At 33.4% G+C, this 22,350-nt stretch overlaps 1 protein-coding gene and 1 pseudogene across 3 annotated transcripts in view; both read right to left on the reverse strand.

Moving 5' to 3' along the window:
* DIPK1A (divergent protein kinase domain 1A) overlaps window positions 1-22,350 on the reverse strand; it is a 99,822-nt gene that overhangs the window by 54,994 nt on the left and 22,478 nt on the right. The gene's annotated exons all lie outside the window — the stretch shown is intronic.
* LOC120583593 (uncharacterized) lies at window positions 10,499-10,617 on the reverse strand (annotated as a pseudogene).

Below are 22,350 nucleotides of genomic sequence, written 5' to 3' on the forward strand. Positions count from 1 at the left end.
AACCTGTTTGGCTTTGTTAATTTTCTGTGTTGTCTATTTTCTATTTAACTGAAATATGCTACTTTATTTTCTTCCTTCTTGGGTTTGCCTTGCTTATATTTATCTAGATTCTGGAAAGTTACATAATAAATTATAAACTTTCCTCCTTTCTATTATAAACAATTAAGCTATAAATTTTCCTCTAAGCAATGCTTTCACTGCATCTCATAAACTTTTTAAGACTGGTTTCACGGCCCTGTATATGGTCTATCTCAGTGAAAGTTCCAGGGTACCAAAAAGATTCTGTATTCTGTAATTGCTGGGTGTTGGGTTCTATAAATATTAATGAGGTCAAGGTGGTTAACATATCTGTAGATTTTTGACCCAGTTGTTCTTTTAATTATTCTAAAAAGGATGTGCAAATCTCCAACTATGATTGTGGATTTAAATCTTTTTCCTTGAGTTTTATCAGTTTTATGCTTCATGTATTTTGAAGCTACATTATTACGCAAATGCATATTTGTGATTATGTCTTCCTCATATATTGAGTTTTTATCATTATAAAATGTCCCTATTTATTTCTGGTAAGATGCTATTTTTAAGTCTATCTTTGGCCATTATTAAAATATCAATCCTAACTTTTAAATGATTCATGTCTGAATAATATATCTTTTCATCTTTTTTCATCCTTTTATTTTCAACCTTAATATCTTTGTTTTAAAAGCATATGCCTTATTGACAACTTATAGTTGGGTCATGCTTTTTATCTAGTTTGACAATCTCTCTTGACTTTTAATTGCAGTGTTAGTCTAATATTTATATTTGATTTGGCTTAATTTAGATTTACCATTTAGCTGTTTCCTATTTGTCTCATCTGTTTGTTCGCTTGTTTCCTGTTCCTCCTTTGGAGTTAACTGAAAAAAGGTGTTTAGCATTCCATTTTTACTTCTTCATTGGCTTTTTAAAAACAGCTTTATTGAAAGCTGTTCCGTTCAAGTACCATAACAATTTACCTACTTAAAGTGAACTGTTTAAAAAACAATTAAATGTTTAAAAAATTTACATATGTGTGTGTGTGTGTATATATATTCATTCATAGAGTTGTACAACTGCAACCAAAATCTAATTGTAGAACACTTTCATCCCCTTAAAAGAAACTTCCTACACATTAGGTGTCCTTCCTCATTTCCCCACTCACCCACTCAGCCCTAGCAACTACTAATCAACTTCCTCTCTACAGATTTGTCTATTCTAGACACTTCATATAAATGGAATCATACGATATGTGGTTTTCTTTGACTGGTTTCTTTCATTTGGCATAATGTTTTCACTCAAGGTTTATTCATGTTGTAAAATGTGTCAATACTTCATTTTATACAATATTTCATTTTATGGATATCCCACATTTTATTTTTCCATTAATCAACTGATGGACATTTGGGTTGTTTCTATTTTTGACTATTATGAATAATGCTTCCATAAACATTCATATACCTGTTTTTGTGTGGCTATACATTTTAATTTTTCTTAAGTATATACTTAAGAGTAGAACTGCTGGGTCATATGTAGCTCTATGTTAGACTTGTTGAAGAACTGCTAAACTGTTTTCCAAAACAGCTACACCATTTTACATACCCAACAGCAAGGTATGAAAATTCCTATTTCTCCACATCCTGGCCAACCGTAGTTACTATCCATCTTTCTGATTATAGCCAACCTACTGGGTATAAAATGCTATCTCATTGTGGTCCCACTGACTTTTTTTAACTGTAACTCTGCATTTTACTGGTAGTGTCAGAAATTAAAATATGCATTTTTAACTTAACACTATCTAGAGTTAATATTGTATTACTCAACATTAAATACTGTCATCTTGTAAAAGTATAGTTCTATTTATCTCAATCATTTGTGCTATTGGTATAAACTCAAAAATATACTGCTATAAATTTTGTTTTAACCACTAATATTTCCTTTAAAGAAATTAAGAGAAAATAATATATACTCTTTTATATTTATCCACATTTTTTACCATTTCTATTGATCTTCATTCATTTCTGAAGATATAAGTTATCATCTAGTGTCATTTCCTTTCAGCCTGAAAAAATGCTTTTAGTATTTCTTATAGTACAGGCCAACTAAAACTCAGCTGTAATTTTGTATTATTGGTCCCTTGTGTGTAAAGTGTTGTTTTTCTCTGGCTGCAGCCAAGATTTCAGCAGTTTGACTAAAATGTACCTCATGTGGTTATCTTTGTAATTTATTCTTTCTGGGGTTTGCTGTGCTTCTTGGATCTGTAAACTCATATTTCTGCCAAATTTATCATTATTTCTCAAAATTTTGGCCTTATTTTCTCTATCCTCTCGTTTAGAGACTCTAATTACATGTATGTTAAATCACTTGCTATTGTCAAAGAGGTTTCTCAGGCGCTGTCTAGTTTTCATGATTTTTTTTCTCTCTTGCTCTTCAATTTGAAAATTTTCTCTTGATCGCTGTCTTTAACTTAATTGATTTTCCTTGACACCAAATCTGCTGTTAAACCCATTCGATTTATTTTTCATTTCAGTTATTGTACTTTTCTGTTCTATAATTTTCACCCCAAAATAGTTTCTCCTTCTCTGCTCATCTGTTCAATCATTACACGTATATTTTTCTTTCTAGTCCTTGAGCATATTTATAATGGCTGATTTAAGGTTCTTGGCTTCTAATTTGAATATCTGGGTGAGCCTGGAGGTTTGATATTGACTGCTTTTTTCTTCAGTATGATATTTTCCTGTTTCTTCATATGTCTAGTGACCTTTTTTATTAGATATTATACATTATGTTTATGTTGTCAAGACTCTCGATTCTGTTACATTCCTCTAAAGATTGATCTTTGTTCTAGCAGGCAGTTCATATGGCTGGACTCAATTTTCAAATTGTTTCCCTTGCCATCAGCAACTGCTGAAACCTCTGCTCAGTTCTTTTAGCTTACAGGTACTGCTTTTTCTTTGTAATCCCTGGGACCCCCCATACACACATAGGAGTTCAGCAGTTTTTAAATGCAGGTTTGGGGAGTAATCTTTATGCAAGGTTTTCTCCCTAAGTTCCTGGTTGCTCTGCTTAGTCCTGAACCCTGTTATCCATGATCGCCTTTCCCTATGAAACCAGGCAAGGATTGGGGACTGCTCTCAAAGGCACTTTCTTTCAAATTAAGTTTCTCTTTTCTTTGGTTCCTTTGCAGTGCCTTCAAATAGTTGGTCGCACACATCATCTGTGGAAGATTAGTGTGAGCAATCTCTTACGCCATTATCAGAAACTGAAAGTATTCAGTGTTGTTTTGATTGAGCATCTCAACACTGTCACCCAAAAGTCAGTTTCTTTGATTCTCCATTCCATCTTCCAGAGATTCATCTTCATCCTAAGGGTGATTTTCCAAATTATCACAAGATAGAACCAGCAGCTACCAGAGGCACAGGCTATCATCTCCAAATCCAAAGAAAGAGAAAAAGAGTTTATCACTACCCAACCATCAAACACGGTCCTGAGATTCACTCCACCAGAACGGATCTTTAAAACATATAACCACCCTTGAACCAAACATGATGACCAGTAAAATGCCATGAGCTGATTGGCTTAGGCTTGGGTTAATTGGCCACATCCTCTCTCCAGCCTTATTTTTTATTTTTGCCTCTTCGAAGGCCTAAAACCCCAGCTCCATGTCCTTTGTTGCTTCCTTAGGCCAGGGGGATGTAGTTGCTGTATCATCTTCCTTAAGAACTCCCAACTTTAAACACATAGATTAGTTCTAATTTTCTGATTATCACAGACTGAAGCCTTCCCTCCTTACCTCATGTGGCCTTAAAACTACAGCTCCTACTCTCCATTGTCCATTTGGCTTTAGCTTTCTTTTATGTCTGGGTTTTAGTTTCTTCTTCATTTCTGGTATCTGAAGATTTCCTTTTTCTCTTAAGTATTTTTTTTAAAACTAAGAAATCAAGTTTATATTTTATTGAGCATTTCCATGTATTGAAGAAGAAAGCAAGAGTTATCTTCTCATATCAGTAAATCCACCATAAATAACCTTCCTTAGCCTTTAGGATAAAGTACAAATTCTTTTAATATACAAGGCCCTTCATAATATTATTTACCTCTAAGGAAAGAATTCTTTGTAATTTCCTGTTCATGGTATGCTGTTTCTTACCTCTATGCCTCTTTAGATACTGTTTTGTCTGTATAGAATATCATCTCCTCAAGGTGCTCATTCCCTAACACATAAATTTTTATCTAGTCAACTGCTACTCACTCTAAAAATCTCAAATGAAGCATGACGAGAAGCCTTTTCTATCACTCTTTCCTCCTTCCCAAACCAGACTACCATGGTCCCTTCCTGCATCCTATAACACTCTATATACACTTCTGACAGAGCAAATATCACCCCAACTGTTGATGTACTTTCCCCACTAGACTTTGAAAAAGTCTTTGAAAAAGTATGTATTACATAATTTATTACTTTCAGAACTTCATTCTTTGGTATATAGCAAGTATTTAACACATGTTTGTTGAATTAATGAATGGACATACTCTTTCTTACTTTAAAAAAATAATAAATTTATTTTTAGAGCAATTTTAGATTTACAGAAAAATTGAGCAGAAAGTATAGAGAATTCCCATATATTCCTACTCCCTGTCCTCATTTTCTTGCATTATTTGGTACACTCATTACACCTGATAAACCAACATTGATAAAGTCCATAGTTTACATTAGTGTTCACTCTTTGTGTTGTACAGTTCTATGAGCTTTAAGAAATGCATAATGTCATGTATCCACCATTGTAGTTTCACACAGAATAATTTCACTGTCTTTAAAATCCCTAGTTCTCCACCTATTCATCCTTCCCCACCTCCAAACTCTGACAACCATTCTTCTTTTTACTGTTTCCATAGTTTTGCCTTTTCCAGAATGTCACATAATTGATATCATACAGTATACACAGGCTTTTAAGATTGGCTTCTTTCACTTAGCAATATGCATTTAAGTTTTCTCCATGTCTTTTTGTGGCTTAATAGTACATTCTTTTTATTGCTGAGTAATATTCCATTGTTTGGCAAATAATCCTAAAATTTATAAGAAGCCAAAAAAACCCCGAATAGCCATGGCAATCTTGAGAAAGAAGAACAAATTTGGAAGTATCACACTACCTGATATCAAACTATAATACAAGGCTACAGTAATCAAAACAGCATGGTACTGGCATAAAAACAGATACATTAATCAATGGAACAGAACAGAGAGCCCAGAAATAAATCCACATCTATATGCTCATTTAATATATGACAAAGGAAATAAGAATATAGAATGGAGTAAAGACAGTCTCTTCAATAAAAGGTGTTGGGAAAATTGGACAGATACATGTAAAAAAAGAAGCTGGACCATCTTCTTACACTGTATACAAGAATAGACTCAAAATGGATTAAATATTTAAATGTAAGACTCGAAACCATAAAACTTTTAGAAGAAAATATAGGCAGTAAACTCTCTGATATCACTAACAGGAATTTCTTTTCAGATACATCTCCTCGGGCAGGGGAAACAAAAGGAAAAATAAACAAATGCAACTACATCAAACTAAAAAGTTTTTGTACAGCAAAAGAAACCATCAACAAAACAAAAAGACAACTGACTCTTTGGGAGAAGATATTCGCTAATGATACATCTGATAAGGAGTTTATATCCAAAATTTATGAAAAACTTATACAACTCAACAACAAAAAAAAGAAACAATCCAATTAAAAACTGGGCAGAAGACCTGAACAGATACTTCTCCAAAGAGGAAATACAGATGTCTAACAAGGTCGCTAATCATCAGAGAAATGCAAATTAAAACCGCAATGAGATATCACCTCACACCTGTCAGAATGACTATCATCAATATATCAAAAAACAGCAAGTGTTGGCGAGGATGTGGAGAAAAGGGAACCCTCATACATTGCTGGTAGGATTGCAAATTGGTACAGCCACTATGGAAAACAGTATGGAGGTTCCTCAAAAAATTAAAAATGGATATACCTTTTGATCCAGCAATTGCACTTTTGGGTATCTATCCAAGGAAAACCAAAACAATAATTTGTAAAGATCTATGCACTCCAATATTCATGGCAGCACAATTTACAATAGCTAAGATATGAAAGCATTTAGGTTGCTTTCATATCTTAGCTATTGTAAATTGTGCTGCCATGAATATGATTGGATAAAGAAATTGTGATTCATATACACAATGGAATATTACTCAGTCATTAAGAAACATGAAATCCTACCATTTGCAACGACATGGATGGACCTAGAGGTTATCATGCTGAGTGAAATAAGACAGAAGACAGAAAAAGATAAATACCACATGATTTCACTTATATGCAGTATCTAAGGAACAAAAAGAACAAACTTATCACAAACAGACTCACAAATATAGTGGACAATTTGGTGATGGACAGAGGGAAGAGAGGTTGCGGGGCTGAGAGAATGGGGTGAAGGGTTAAAGAAGTACAAATTAGTAGTTGATAGTTGGGCACAGGGAGCATAGCAGAGAGAATGCAGTTAGTTAGCATTAATATGATGGGTAAGTGGAGGGCCAGGGGAGGGAGAGAGCAATTGGGGGGATTGTTTTATGAACATTATAGATGTCTAACCAATGTACTGTATACTTGAAACTAATTAAAATAAATAAATTTATTTAAAAAAGAGAAAAACAGAAAAAATATTCCATTGTTTGGGTGTACCACAGTTTGCTTATACATTCACCTACTGAAAGACATCTTGCCTGTTCCAAGTTTTGGCAATTATGAATAAAGCTTCTATAAACATTTGTGTATCAGTTTCTGTGTGGACATAAGTTTTCAATTAATTTGAGTAAATATCTAGAAGCATATATGATTGCTTTATCACATGGTAAGGGGCTATGTTTAGCTTTGTAAGAAACTGAAAAACTGTTTTCCAAAGTGTCTATATCATTTTACATTCCTACCAGCAATAACTGAGAGTTTATGTTGTTCCATATCCTTGCCAGCATTTGGTGTTGTCAGTATTTTGAATTTTAGTCATTCTAATAGTTATGTAGAAACATCTCATTATTAAATTTTCAATTCCCTAATGATATATGATATTAAGCATCTTTTCATATGTTTGTCATTTGCATATATTCTTTGATGAAGTGTCCAGATCTTTTGCCCATTTTTAATTGGGTTGTGTTTTTTTTTAATTATTAAGTTTTAAGAGTTCTTTGTATATTTTAGATACTAATCCTTTACCAGATATGTGTTTTGCAATTATCTTCTTCTAGTCTGTAGCTTGTCTTTTCATTTTCTTAACAGTGTCTTTTGCAGAGCAGAAAATTTTAATTTAATGAAGTCCAACATATCGACTTTTTCTTTCATGGATCATGCTTATGGTGCTGAATCTAAAAACTCACTGCCAAACCCAAAGTCACCTAGATTTTCTCCTATGTTATCTTCTAGAAGTTTTGTAGTTTTGTATTTTACATTAGGTCCATGATCCATGATCCATTTTAAGCTCATTTTTGTGGAAGGTGTAAGGTTTGTGTCTAAATTTACTCTTATGCACATAGATGTCCAGTTCTAGCACATTTGTTGAAAAGACAATCCTTTCTCCATAGGATTGCCTTTGCTCCTTCATGTGGATCAACAGAAAGCAGCACACTCTTGAGCAGTTTTTCAAACTAGAGGTAATGAAATCAACTTAGTGAATCAAAATGAGCATTTAAAACAATTAAATAGCCTAGGTTAGAGAATTTAAGGATGCAGTAAAGGTAAGTAGAAAAGGTAAGTATTGTTACTGAAACTTTTATTTCGCGCGCGCGCACATGTGTGTGTGTGTGTGTGCACTGGGTCATGGTATAAACGTACTTCTTATAACAGGTGTGGTTGAAAAAGCTTGAAAGTCATGCTCTAGAGAATCTACTAAAGACAAAAGGACATAGGCATTAGATTTCTTTAATAATTATAATTATCTGCAGTAATCAGAAATTTTGAGTTTTATTTCTAAAATGCAAATCTGATTTAAATCTGATTTAATTTTTCTGCTTAAAACCCTTCAAGATCACTCTGAAAGCAATGATGAGTAAAATGTAGTGATGCAAGAATAAATGTAGCAAGACCATTCAGAAAACTTTTGTAATGAACTAGGCAAATTAGGATAAAGACCAAAAATAAGGCAGTGGCTTTGGGAACAAAAAGGAGATGGCTCTAAGACCAGGAGACTAGATATGCAGGGAACATAGATCAGGATATATTAAAAAAGGAATGGTAGCTATATTCACCAATCCAGGAAATATAGGTAGTAGACCAGTGTTAGAGTAAAAGAAGCTCAGTATGGTTTTGGACATGATGAATCTGGATGAATCTGGGACGGTGACAGGATTTTACAAGTGGTGAAGTCCAAGAGGCAGTTGAATATACAGGGTTAGAGCTCAGTAAATAAGCAGTAGTTGAAATTATGAATGTGAATAGAGTCACTTAGGGCAAGTAAATAGAGTAAGAAAAATAATGGCAAAAATAAAGGCAAATAATGAAATCCTAAGGACCATGAGCATTTAAGTGGTAAATAGAAAATAGCATTCACACATGAAAAAACCTAATACTCAGAAAGGTAGGAAGAGAACCAAGAGAGTAGCATCACATAAACTAAGGGAGACAAAACAAGATAATGATTTAAACCCAAACAGATTTGAAACAACATGAAATATGAATGAACAAAATGTTTCTGTTAAAAAACAAAGATTAACATCCTGTTAAAAGACAAAGATTTTTAAACTAATAAAAACAAAACAAAATCAAATGGTATGGTGTTCATAAGACTTGCATGTAATTTAAGAATACAAAAAGACTGAAAGTAAAAGAATGAAAAAAGTTATCCTAAGCAAACAAAAACTGAAAGAAAGCTGGTGTAGCTACAGCTGGTAGCTACAGCTGATAACACCACTATATTAGTACCAACCAACATAGACTTCAAGGGAAACTTCCTAACAATAAAATGTGAAATAATGAATACACAGCATTTTTGGATTACTATACTCTTAATTATATAACTTCAAGATATGTAAAGCAAAAATGACAGATCTACAAGGAGAAATAGATGAATTCACCAGAATAACTGTGGGAGATTTTAACACCACTCTCAATAATTGTTAGAATAAGTAGACCAAAAAAATCAGTAATACTGGAAAAGATCTAAATAACATTTGAATACCTCACCAAAGACGACATACAAATGGCAAATGAGCATATGAAAAGATGCTCCACCTCATATGCCATTAGGGAACTGCAAATTAGAACAATGATATTCCACTATGCACTTATTAAAATGGCTAAAATTCAAAACACAATAACAAAAACTGACTAGGATGTGGAGCAACAGGAATTCTCACATTGCTGGTGGAAAGCAGTCTGACAGTTTCTTATAAAATGAAACACATTCTTATAATCCAGCAATCAAGCTCTTTGGTATTCACCCAAACGAATGTAACTCATCTCCCATTTGTCCAGAGAATACTTGCCAGCGGAACAGCATTTAGTCTGAGATAACGCATGGATCACAGTCCTAATTTACTCCCAAAGTTTGCCACAAAATATCTCGCTTTTATTATTATTGATAATCTTTGGAAACAAATGACATCATTCTGTTTATAGCATTCTGTTCTTAGTAGTGGTATTTCCATTTACAAAATATAGTAATTCTCAATCGCTGAAAATGTCAAATCCTAGAAAACATAGCATTCCTTCATGTGATGTTAAATTAACACTAGCAGCAAGCTGTACTTTTTTTTCTAAATGGGAAAAGGGTTAAAACTTAAATCCACACAAAAACCTACACAAGGATGTTTGTAGCAGCTTTATTCATAGTTACCAAAACTTGGAAACAAACAAGAAGATCTTCAGTAGATGAACAGATAAATGAACTGTGGCACATCCAGATATTAAATATTATTCAGTCTTAAAAAGAAATGAGCTATCAAGCCATGAAAAGCCATGGGAAAAACTTAAATAAATATCATTAAGTGAAAGAAGCCAATCTGAAACAGGCTACATACTATATGATTTCAATTATATGACATTCTGGAAAAGGCAAAACTATGGGGAGAGTAAAAAGAACAGTCGTTGCCAAGGGTTAGAAGGGAGGGAGGGATGCACAGGTGGAGCACAGAGGACTTTTAGGGCAGTGCAACTACTTTATATGATACTATAATGGTGAATATATATCATTATACATTTGTCCACACCCATATAATGTACAACACCAAGAATGAATCTTAATGTAAACTGTGGACTTTGAGCGATAATGACATATCAGTGTAGGTTCATGAGCTGTAACAAATGTACTACTCTGGTGACAGATAGTAGGGAAGACTGTATGTGCATAGGGTATATGGGAACTCTCCGTACTCTCTGATCAATTTTGCTGTGAAACTAAAACTGCTCTAAAAATAAAGTTTGTTTATTTATTTATTTATTTATTTTTTATTTTTTTCAATGCCTACAGCACCTGGTATTCCTAGGTGGTCTCCCATCCAAGAACTAACCAGGCCCGACCCTGCTTAGCTTCCGAGATCAGACAAGATCAGGCATGTTCAGGGTGGCATGGCCATAGATTAAAGTTTATTTTATTTTATTTTTAAATTAAATAGCTAAACAACATCCAAGAAGTTAGAAAAAGAACAGCAAAACAACTAAACTAAAAGACGGAATGGAAAAAAAAAAAAAACAAGGAAGTAGAAAGAAAGGAATAAAAAGACAAAAACTAATAAACAATGACCTAAACTGAAGATCAACAAAATGAAAACTTTGTCCCTTAAAGAAAAGTTCCAAGAAGAAACAGAAAATATGAAACTAAGAAAGAAAAAAGTCTTAAGAAAGCAGACATATTCAGTAGCACCCAATGCCATAAAAAAGTAGAGTCAAATGAGGACTGAAAATTGCCTGATGAATCTAGCAATAAGAAGACCACTGATAACCTTAGCAAGAACAGTTTAAGTGGAATGGAATGAAGTAGAACAAGTTTCTAAATGGAAAAAAAATATATCCTGGACAAGGTAACATTAATACTGATATTATACATCTACAAAAAGCTATATGTTATTTATTTTTACCTTTGCACAGTGTCTTGTGCATAGATGCTCTAAACAATATTTGCTGAATCAATTTAGTTGGATGGAGAAGAAAGCACCACATACAGAGGGCTTTAAATACTTAACAGTTCTGAGAAGTGAATTAATAAGTTTTAAGATTTGTAAACAGATATATAGCACAAGAAAGTTTAAGATAATAAATCTGGCAAGACATTTCTGAATACTATATACATATTTCAGAAGTTTTCAATTTATGTAAATACACACATAACCTCCACAGTTCAAATTCATTACCAGAGTCCGTATATACTGTGAAAGGTTTCTCCCTTTCCTCTTTTCATTTTGGCTCACCTCTACATCTTGAAACATAGAGAGTATGGAAACAAATGAACATGAGCTATCTCTGAGAACATCTAGAATGAAGTAGATCAGCATTCCTTTTCTTTTTCACTAAACCATGTACTGCACCACAAAATTAAACAGACATCTCTAGGGATACATATCTGCCAAGAGTGTTTCTGGAAAAAATAAAATCTGGCCCTTCTCCAGAGTTCTATAAATAAACAGTAGTGGCTGTGCTATAGATGGCTGTGCTATTGATTGCTGGCTGGCTAGTCTGTGGTTACTTAGTAGTGTCAAGATAAAGAATAGTAAGCACAGATCATTTTCATGTCCAAAGACTTCTGACAACACACACTCTGCCTAACTTCTTACATTCTGCAATAACGAGTTATCTACTGAAGAGACAGTTAGAATTCTAACCTTATTTCTTTATTTTACAGATAAGCAAACCAAAACCCAGAGAAGATAGGTTATTTGTCTAAGATCATACAACTAGTTGGTGACAGTACAAACTACACAGACCTCAAGTCTCCTAGTTTAATAATCTTTCAACTTCTCCATTGAGCAGTACTACCTTCTTAAACAATAGAAAAAGACCATGTTGCTTGTATCTTAAGCTCTTTTAAGTAATCTCAAAAGCCTGAAAGTCATAGGCTCATAATCAGCATTTTGCTAGAAATGGCAATATACTTTTATTTTGTGATTCTGTAAATAATAGCTTTTAAAAGGATTATGTATTTTAAGTCCCTGAGTCACCAAAGTAAAATGAGGTTAGAATTCGATTAAAAACTATTAAAACAGAATTAAGAAATTCTGTATCTTTAAACTTGGTAAGAGTCTTTAAAAATTATAGCCCAATATACATTTAAAGGTGGCAGGGCACTGGAATCAAGATCATAAGACCAGGAATTAAATCTTAGCACTCTTACTGACTAGCTGTGACTTGAGTCTGTTTCCTCTTTATCTTTAAAACAAGCAAGTTGAACCAGTGTCACTAAAATTAATTCCATTATTTATAATACAATTGCAGATAACTGGAGAATAAAATCTTTATCTTATCCTTATTATCTCATAACTTATTCAAATAATAGAGCAAAGAAATAAACACATTATTCCATACTTGATTAACTAAACAAGCCGAAACACAAGAAATATCTCTACTATAAAAAAGTGGTAGATTTGGCTCTGCATTGAGTCTGAGAACACTATTGTCAGAAAACTGTAGTACACAGTTGAAGTTATAGTGATTTCGATCACATCTTCCTGCATTCATTTAACTAAGTAGTAGTTTTGAAAACCCGAGTCCGGTTTCTCTGTAGGGAATAGAGAAGGACATAAAAGAAGCTCAGAGTGGTAATCCACATCTGCCAGAACCACCACAGCAAGTACCATGCACCTCTGTTAGGTATCAAGAAGCTTGATTTATTGCTTTGATGAATGCTGTTGTACGTAGCCCTGGATGATTTAAGTTTGAGCCATTTTATAAATAGGTCATTTATATCTTTTTAAAAAACCTACCATTAGTAGAAATAACTTTTGCTTTCACTTGTCTATTTAATCATTAGTTCTCACAGACTATAAATGTTCATCATATGCAATTCATTGTACGCTACTCTAGGGAAAACCAAAAATTATAAAGAGTTATAATCTGCCAGGAGCTTCCAGTTGATTAGAATAATACAAATTTGATGACTTCTGAGTTAAACTTTTGGAATTAAATTCTTACTAGTTTTTATGTCCAGTTTACATAATTGCATTTAGGTCCTAAGTCTATTTGCTAATAGACGTCAAAAACAAACTTCATTTGTAAAGTGCCAGAAGAAGGGATCAAGGCATCACAAAGAGTTAATCCAATTGATGGTTGAAAAAAGACAATAGGAAAATGTGAGATTATCAAATTCTGTGAATCAAAACCTCTCCAAGCTCCAGCTCATTTGTCAGATGAAAAATGTTTCATTTTGATTAAACGCTGAAGCATTATATCCCTTTGAGAGAATAAATCATATTTGGGGTCTGTCTGTATCTCTGGTTTAACTTGCCTAGAGCAATCTTGTAGAGATGGTTGGAACAGAGCAATAAGACTACTAGGTTATCAGTTTTATAAATTATTTATAAAGCTAATTAAATAATCTGAATTTTCATTTTCTTCCTCTGTTAGACTGGAACAATGTCTGTTTTGAAAACTTTGCAATGCTAGTTACCATAAGGATCGAAATGAAATAGTGTAAATGAAAGCACTTTGTAAACTATTCCATAAATGTAAGGCAATATTATTACTGACCTTCTTAATTTTTTTAAACTTTCATATAAGGTTCGGATCTATATCTTTCTCCAATCACTCCTACTTTCTTATAGTATGTTAACTGGTGACTAACCCGTCATGAATAATTTACAAGTATTACTGCATAGTCACTGCACATTATACTTCCATCTAATTCTAGCAAACTTAACTTTCATCTTATGGAGATCTCAACAGAAATCCCTACATGCTTTACTGTGCTGGAGACCAAAACAGAAATCCCTACCTGTTCTACTGTGCTGGAGACCAAATGGTCAACCAGGAAAGAAAAAGAGGTCTTGAAATGGTCTTTCAGTCTCCTTTTGGGCTAGGATTAGAACTTATTCTAGCAGTGAATAAACCCAACTATCACCAAAATATCCATGCTGCTTCTCAAAAAACCTCAACAAAGGTCATCTGAATATCCAACTGAGAAAAAAAAAGTATCTTAACCTCTAATTAAAACATATATAAAAAGCAGTCCCTAGTGGGCTACAATTCTAAATGTGAAAGATAAGGTAATAAAGCTTTCAGAGAACATGAAATATCTTTGTGACCTTAGAGTATTTGAAATACCTGTACCCTCTTATTAAGACATAAAAACTTTGGCCATAAAAGAAAAAAAAAATAAAATCTGATTACATTAAGAATTTCTGTACATCAAGAAACAACACTAACAGAGCAAAATAACAACCCACAAAAGTAGAAGATATAATGATATAGCTGAAAAACAACATACAGAGATTAGAAAATTCCTACGAATCAATAGAAAAATATAGACCATCCAACAGAAGTGTAAATAAAAGACCTAAACTTTTGTGACTTCCCTAAAGAGGCCATCCAAATGGCAAATAAACCTGAAAAGATGTCTAACTTCATTAGTAATCAGGGAAATACAAATTAAAACCATAATGTGATATCATTCAACACCCATCAGAACATCTAAAATGAAGAAGGTATACAATACAAAGTGTTGGTGAGGACATGGAATAACTAGACCTCTCATATATTACTAGGAGTATAAACTGGTACAGTCTTTTGGAAAACTGATTTTAATTATTCATTAAAACTAAATGTAGGCATACCTATGACCCAGCAGTTCCAGTCCAACACAAATGCTTACATATATTCACCAAAAGGTACTAGAATGTCCAGAGCTTAAATATCTGTAATAGCTAAAAACTGGAAGTTTCCATTAAAGGTAGAATGGATAAATAAATTGGGGTATGCCCACACAATAGAATATTATACAGCAATGAGAATGAATATATATACCTATAGATGACAATATGGATGAATCTCACAAACATAACGCTAAGCAAAAGAAGCCAGACCCAAAAGATAAAATTCCATTTATAAACAAAAACAGACAGTACTAATCTATTCCATTAAGAGTCAGTATAGAGGTTACTGTTGCAGGAGATGGTAATCATGGGAAGAGAATATGAAGGGGGCTTCTAGAGTGCTGATAAGGTTGTCAATAAAAGGTCAGTGCGGCCAATTCAATGCTAACAGTTGGTCCCAGTCTGGGGTATGGTGAGAAGAAACTTTATACAGTTTGGAAACCAGGGTAATACAGCCTCTAGAGGAAACTGAATTTGTGCCTCCCAAGACAAAGGGGAGGCAAACTTATATAGAGGAAGCTTTCTCCTAACCCCTGATTGGTCCATTTTTATTCAAATGAGGACTCCAAATTTGTATAGTCTGGTCCCTATTGCACTGTACTGATTAGTCAGAATTTCATGTTCTGATTGGTCATTATAGAGCTGCTCTGATTGGTTAGCAAAGATGCAAATAAGAATATAGATGCGCAGCTCTGATTGGACAGGGACAGTCTCAGTCCCATTAGTTGAAATACAATACCAGGAGCTTCTTTATAAGAGTCAGCTCAGACTGCAGGAACATAGTGCAGGAGGCTTGGCAGCTCAGTCTGTGGCTTTTCCTTGATATGCAGTGTGCATGAGAGCCCTCTACAATAATAGCTGGACTCTGGTTATGAATTCGTTCTCAGTTAACCACAAGGAGTCCTTCTTGGAAGGCATTTTCCTTCTCAGGGTTGACAGATTCTATTTTTTGAACACATACATACTTTTAAGTATGCATTTTATATTTTATAAAAATTTAAGAAGCAATACTTTTTCTTGATATTTCATGTGAAGGGTATGGTTTTTCACATAAAAAAAATCAGTTCCCTTTAAATAAATAGCAAAGTATGCTATAAAGGCTAATAATGAAACTGATTTTAAGCTAATGGCAAATTAGTCTTTACCAAACTCACAGCTTCACAGAATTAGAGATCTAGTAAGAGTCTAATGGTAGGAATTTGCTCTTACCTGATTTAAAAAAAAAATTAAAGGGGCATTAGAAAAAGATTATTTTCTTCCTGCTCCCCTTATCGTTTTTATTATGAGCTACACACACACACACAAAGTGTACTACATCTATTATTTCATCTAATCCTCATAACTCCATGAAATTTAATGTTTTAGGTTGGGCATGTTGTTTAAAGGCAGACAGCACATACGTGGTAGAGCCAGGATAGGAATCCTGATGTGTCTGACTCCTAAACTCATGCTCTTAAGCCATTGTTTTATACTGCCTCAGTGTCATATTGGGACTTTACAGCATGGAGTGATGATAATCTTCTTTGGCTTTTGCCTAATCACCTTAAAAGGCTATATATGAACAGAACCCCCACACCCCACCCTGCCCCAACACTCACACACTTTTTTATAAAGACATAGAGGGACCGGACTGTTAAGTAGTGAAAGCAAGACATTAACGAGTCAAGCTAGAAAGCCCATGCCATCAGTATGCCTACAATAAATATGTATGACAGCTTTTAACAACTGGTTAAATGGAAAACTAGGTAGATGTCTCAGAAGACTGGTCTCAAATTGGACAACAATACAGAATGAATGTCTTTACTTAGGCCATAATGGGAGAAGCAGGGATAAAGTAAGCAATTTTGTTAAAAATGAAGATCAGTGAGAAGGTTCTTGATTGTGTATAGTTGTCTACATTTCTTTAAATCTTGTTCTAGAGAATATTATTTCCAAAAGTTATGCTACCAAGTGTTGCTTATTTAATATAGATACTAGTAAAGCTTTCAAGTTTAGATTGGCAGAAAAAATATATTAGATTGTTTATCTTTATTCAGCTTCTGATCTTTAGTCAGATACCTCTCTATTCAGAAAGGTATCACTTAGCAGATACCTTCCCAAGATGCAGAGGAAATAGGCACTTTTATTCATTCTACTTTGGAAAAGCCTAACCTTAAAAACTAACTGTTGGGAACACCCTTCTAGTTGCTAAAGAGGATGTTGCTCGACTCATGAATAGCTTAATAAAGCCAATTAGAGAAAAAAAGTTACTGTCAATTTGTGTCAAAGGTCCATTTTAGAGTTAAAAATTGTACCTTGACCTGAAGATAATTCCATCATTCTTCATTTATAAGGAATTTCAATTTATTTTTGAACCATTCAACATGAAGGTCATTTAAAACTTAAATGTTGCTCTTTATAATATAGAGAAAACATACTTGCTAATATTATAGAACTATATATTCAATTAGTACATTAGAGTTTTTCATAAAGTCATAATCAAACTATGAACTAAGGATACTCTCCACTTCCATCTCTCCCAACACCACTAGGTAAAGCAGCCTCTTAGCGGTGCTACAGTCCTCACAGCTTCTAAGCTATAACCACCCGCCTAGATGGAGGGCATCCCATCTAGACCTAGACAAATATTTACCACTTGCCTCTTGAAAATATTTATAGATACGGGGGACAGGAATTCACAGGTGTCTCTCTTTAGTAAATACAGATAGTATCCATTTATGTCTCCACTGTGTTATTCTATCTGGACCCTTTTCTCAAGTAAAAATGTAAACTGTTTTCTTATTCAAAGTATTACCAACATATTAGAAGAATCTTTTTCACATCAGGTAACATAAATATGCTCCTATTTACTTATTGAAAGTGAAGAAAATATTCTGTGTAACTTTACAGTTTGGTCAGTCTTTATCATATACAATAATGAAATTTTCTATATTCAATAGGACAAAATTTTTAAATAACTGGTACATAAATTTTTAGAAGTCCTTATGTAATGAATATGTTAAAAGCTCTCAATAAGTTAAAATATATAGATTCCTCCAATGTAATCATAAATATATACCAAAATAAACAGACAATGAATTTGAAGGGAGAATCTGGTCATTTCAGTAATCTGACTTCAAAAAGTTCTTAAAATAGTCAAGAGTCTAACAGAATGTCACAATATATCTTTTGAAAGTCATTTGAAAATTTATAATTTTTGGATATCACAGCATTTAAGAGGAAGCTAAAGCATTCCTCCTTCAATATTGAAAATATTGTTATGAGAGGTAAGAAAAAACTGTCCTATAAATTATCATCCTCTCACCAGTAAATGAAAAAAATAAGGCTAAGAAAGGTACTTGATACAAGTCAAATCACATGCTTGAAATCTCATGCTAAAGTATATTCATCTTAAATTCGTACAACATGAGAATTTTTTTTACTTTAAATTCAAAATCACTTCAATAAAAATACTTGCTACATAAGACATTTATAACCCAATACTATGATTTTGTATGGTTAATTTCTATCACCTTTGGAGAGGAAAGTATACATAACATAATGACTTTGACATATGCTTATCAGATCTGACTATGGGCTACTTTTAAATTAATCTGATTTAATGGGCTCTATTTTAAGTTAATCTTCAGAGAAACAAATTCCTTAATAAAGCAATATTTTTAAATATTAACCAAAACATTCATAAATCTTGTTAAGCAATGTATTAGCAAGACCAAAATACTTCATTTTCTGATTCTATTTGCAGCTTTCGAAGCTTAACTTGCTGCTTCCCCACCTTCCCAAATACCCACTTCCTCCACATTCCACTCCTCTATCAACTAGAAAATGATCAGATAATTTATATACATCAAATTACTGAAATTATTTACTCAATAATATAACCAATCCTACAAGTACTTGTATATTAAGCTGGCAAACTTAATGGTGAAATGGAAGGCTTAATTCTCTACTTAGGGACATCATCAAGCCTATAAAGAGATGGGGAGTAGCAATAAAAAACGGAAATCTGAAATCGTGCATTATTAACTAAAAGCAAACCTGACACAGTCCTTTTAGAGTGATTGTTCAGGGTGGAGGTTAGTATCATTCTGCCCACCCTAACACAGACTGCTCAAAGCACAGCCCTTTTCTGCCTCTCTTTCCTTTTCTTCTCTTGCCTGTTTAGAACACAGCTATTGAACACAACTGTATTGATTAAAACAGTAGGCATTTGAGGCCAATGATGTCATCTAAACACAGTACAATACTTCTTCCTTTTCTTACTCTTACTAAGCCGTGTTTTGTGCTCTTATTTATTTAATGGCTTTTTGGTACTACAGTCCTATCCTTAACCAACAGCTCCCGTTATTTAATATTTCAACTATCTCTGGTAATTAAGATTTTGATTTTTTAAAGTACATCTTTGGAATGTAGCCCTTCATCAATACAGGTATTATGCTATCAAAATCTACCTTTTTGTTTGTGAGCTCCGAAGAATTTTGAAAACTATACATCCCCTTGCACATTTTTTATTGACATCTCAAATTTTTTACCGTAAGTTTAAACAGTTGCAAAGGAATAATTTCTAACATATTGTATATGTTGATATTTTAAAATAAAGCTCTTATATAGCACCTTAAATGTATCAAATGGAATTTAAACTCTATAGCAATTTGATAGCCACTGTTATCCATTTCAAAAAACTGATGAACGACTGGTTTAGAATGGTGAGAAGTTTTCTTTTTTTTTCTTGAACCTATTTTTCTTTGCACTTTCACTACAATTATTTTTTTAACTTTCCATTTGAAATATTTATAGATTCATAGGAAGGTGCTACGAAATGTACAGGGAGGGTCTGTGTACTCTTCATTCCGCATTCCCCAACATTAATGTGCTACATAACTAACAAGAGCACATCACAACCAGGAAATTGACGTTTGCACAATCCAGAGCTTATTCATATTTCACCAGTATATATGCACTCATTTTAAATGTGTGCATGTACATATGTGTGCTCTATACAATTTTATCACATATGTAACTTTGTGTAACCACCACCACAACCAAGATACTTAGCTGTACCATCACCAAAGACTTCTCTGTATTACCTCTTTATAGCTATAGCCTTCCTCTCTCTGTCCCTTCCCTAGCCCCTGGCCACCACTAATCTGTTTTCTATCTCTGTAAATATGTTATCCCACAAATATTATATAAATGGAATCATGTAGTATGTATCCTTTTGAGATTGGCTTTTTACTAAACATAATTTCCTCCAGGTTCATCAAGTAGTTGCATGTATCAACAGTTCACTCCTTTTTATTGTTGAGTCATATTCCACAGTTTAGATGTAACATAGTTTGTTTAACATAGTCTGTCCATCGAAGGACAGACATCTGGGTTGTTTCCAGTTTGGGGCTATTACAAATAAAGTGGCTATAAATATTCATTTACAGGTTAGTGTAAACGTGTCACAGTCATCTTGAGTTGCCATAACAAAATACCATAGACTGGGTTGCTTAAAGAACAAGAATTTATTTTCTCAGTTCTGGAGCTGGAGGCTGGAAATCTGAGACCAGGGTGTCAGAACAGTCAAGTTCTGGAAAGAGATCTCTTCCTGGCTTGCAGACTGCCTTCTCACTGTGCCCTCATTTATGATTGGGGGAGGGGGGGAGTGTTGCTCTCTCTGATGTATCTTCTTATGAGAGCACTAACTAATCCCATCATAAGAGCCTTGCCTTATGACCTCATTAAACCTAATTATCTTCCAAAGGCCTCATATCCAAATACCACACGTTGGGGTTTAGGGCTTCAACATGTAAATTTGGGGGTAGGTGGGACACAAGTCATCTATAGAATTAAGTTTTCATTACTCTAGGATAAATGCCCAGGAGTTTAATTGCTGGACCATATGATAGCTGTATATTTAGTTTTTTAAAGAAATTTCCAGAGTGACTATCATTTCACATTCCTACCATCAATGTATGAATGATCCAGTTTCTCTGCAACCTCATCAGTATTTGGTGGTGTCACTATTTTTTATTTTAGCCATTCTGATTATATCTCATTTTGGTTTTAATTTGCATTTCCCTAATGGCTAATGAGGTTGAACATCTTTTCCTGTGCTTATGTGCCATATGTATATCTTTTTTGGTGTAATGTCTGTGAAATGTCTCCTTCCGATTTTCTAATTAGACTGGTTTTTTACTCTTCCGTTTTGAGAGTTCTTTGTACATTCTAAATACTAGTTGTTTGTCAGATATATGGCTTGCAAATATTTTCTCCCAGTCTGTAGCTTGTCTTTTCATCTTCTTAACAAGGTCTTTTGCAAAGCAAAAGATTTTAATTTGGATGAAATCAAATTTATCAATTTTTCCTTTTATGGATCATGCCTATGGTGTCAAGTCTAACAACTTTTTGCCTAGTCCTAGGCCCCAAAGATTTTCTTTTTTTCCTAGAAGTTTTATAGTTTTGTTTTCCATTTATGTCCATTATCCATTTTGAGTTAATTTTTGTATAAGATTTAGGTCAAGTTTCTTCTGTTTTGCTAATGGATACCCAATTGTTCAGCACCACTTAATGAAAAGGCTATCCCTCCTCCATTTGAATTGCTTGTAGATCCTTTGTCAAAAATTAGTCATATTTATGTGGCTTTATATCTATTCTATTGAACTATTCTATTCCATTGATATATGTGTCTATCCCTCTGCTAGTACTACAGTATCTTGATTTATAAAGCCATACAATAAGCCTTAACATCAGGAAAGGTGATTCTTCCCACATGAATTATTTTTAATGTAATACATTTTATGTTTGAAAGTCTTTTATTGGCCACTCTATTTTTCCTCAACAAAAATCTTTCTATAAACTGAAAATAAATTTCTTTGTTTTCTGTAATAAAAGACTCCAAGTTTTAAAACAATTTCCTCTGTTTTGAGTTTTCTTTACAATTATTACTACCCAATCAATTAAAATATAAATATACTGCAAATTTTGATCTAAAAAAATTTTAAATATAAGAAACTTTATTAAAGAGATGGGTGAAATTTTTTCTTCAATTAGTTCATGTTTCCACAGTGACTATCATTTATTGTCAGAATGAAACAGGACTCAGCATTAATTCTATCCCTATTGTTTGTTTTTATAATTTTAAGTGGTGAGAAGCCTTTTTCACATAAATGAGAAGATGAGAATGGAAGTATTGTTAGAGCAATTATTTTTCAATTATTTGAAATCTTCTGAGTTATATGAGAAAAATAACAGTAACCTGCCATCAAAAATATATACTTAACAATCTATTAGTTAATTAGCAAGCAACTCAATTAGGTCTTCTTTCAGTTTGTGAGAGCAAAAAACTGGAAACTAGCTGTACTGCAAAAGAAACTGTTATTCAGTCATTCCTTGAGATAATGTTACTTTGTCATTCACTAACACAGACACTAACATTTTCAATTGCCCTTTGTTTGGCCTGGTGGTTTTTACATCCAGAGAACTTTGTCAGATCCAAGATAGATGAGCAGTATACCTTTCTTTTGTA

This window comes from Pteropus medius, unplaced genomic scaffold (assembly GCF_902729225.1).
Source record: "Pteropus medius unplaced genomic scaffold, Ma_sr-lr_union100, whole genome shotgun sequence".
NCBI classification, from domain to species: Eukaryota; Metazoa; Chordata; class Mammalia; order Chiroptera; family Pteropodidae; genus Pteropus; species Pteropus medius.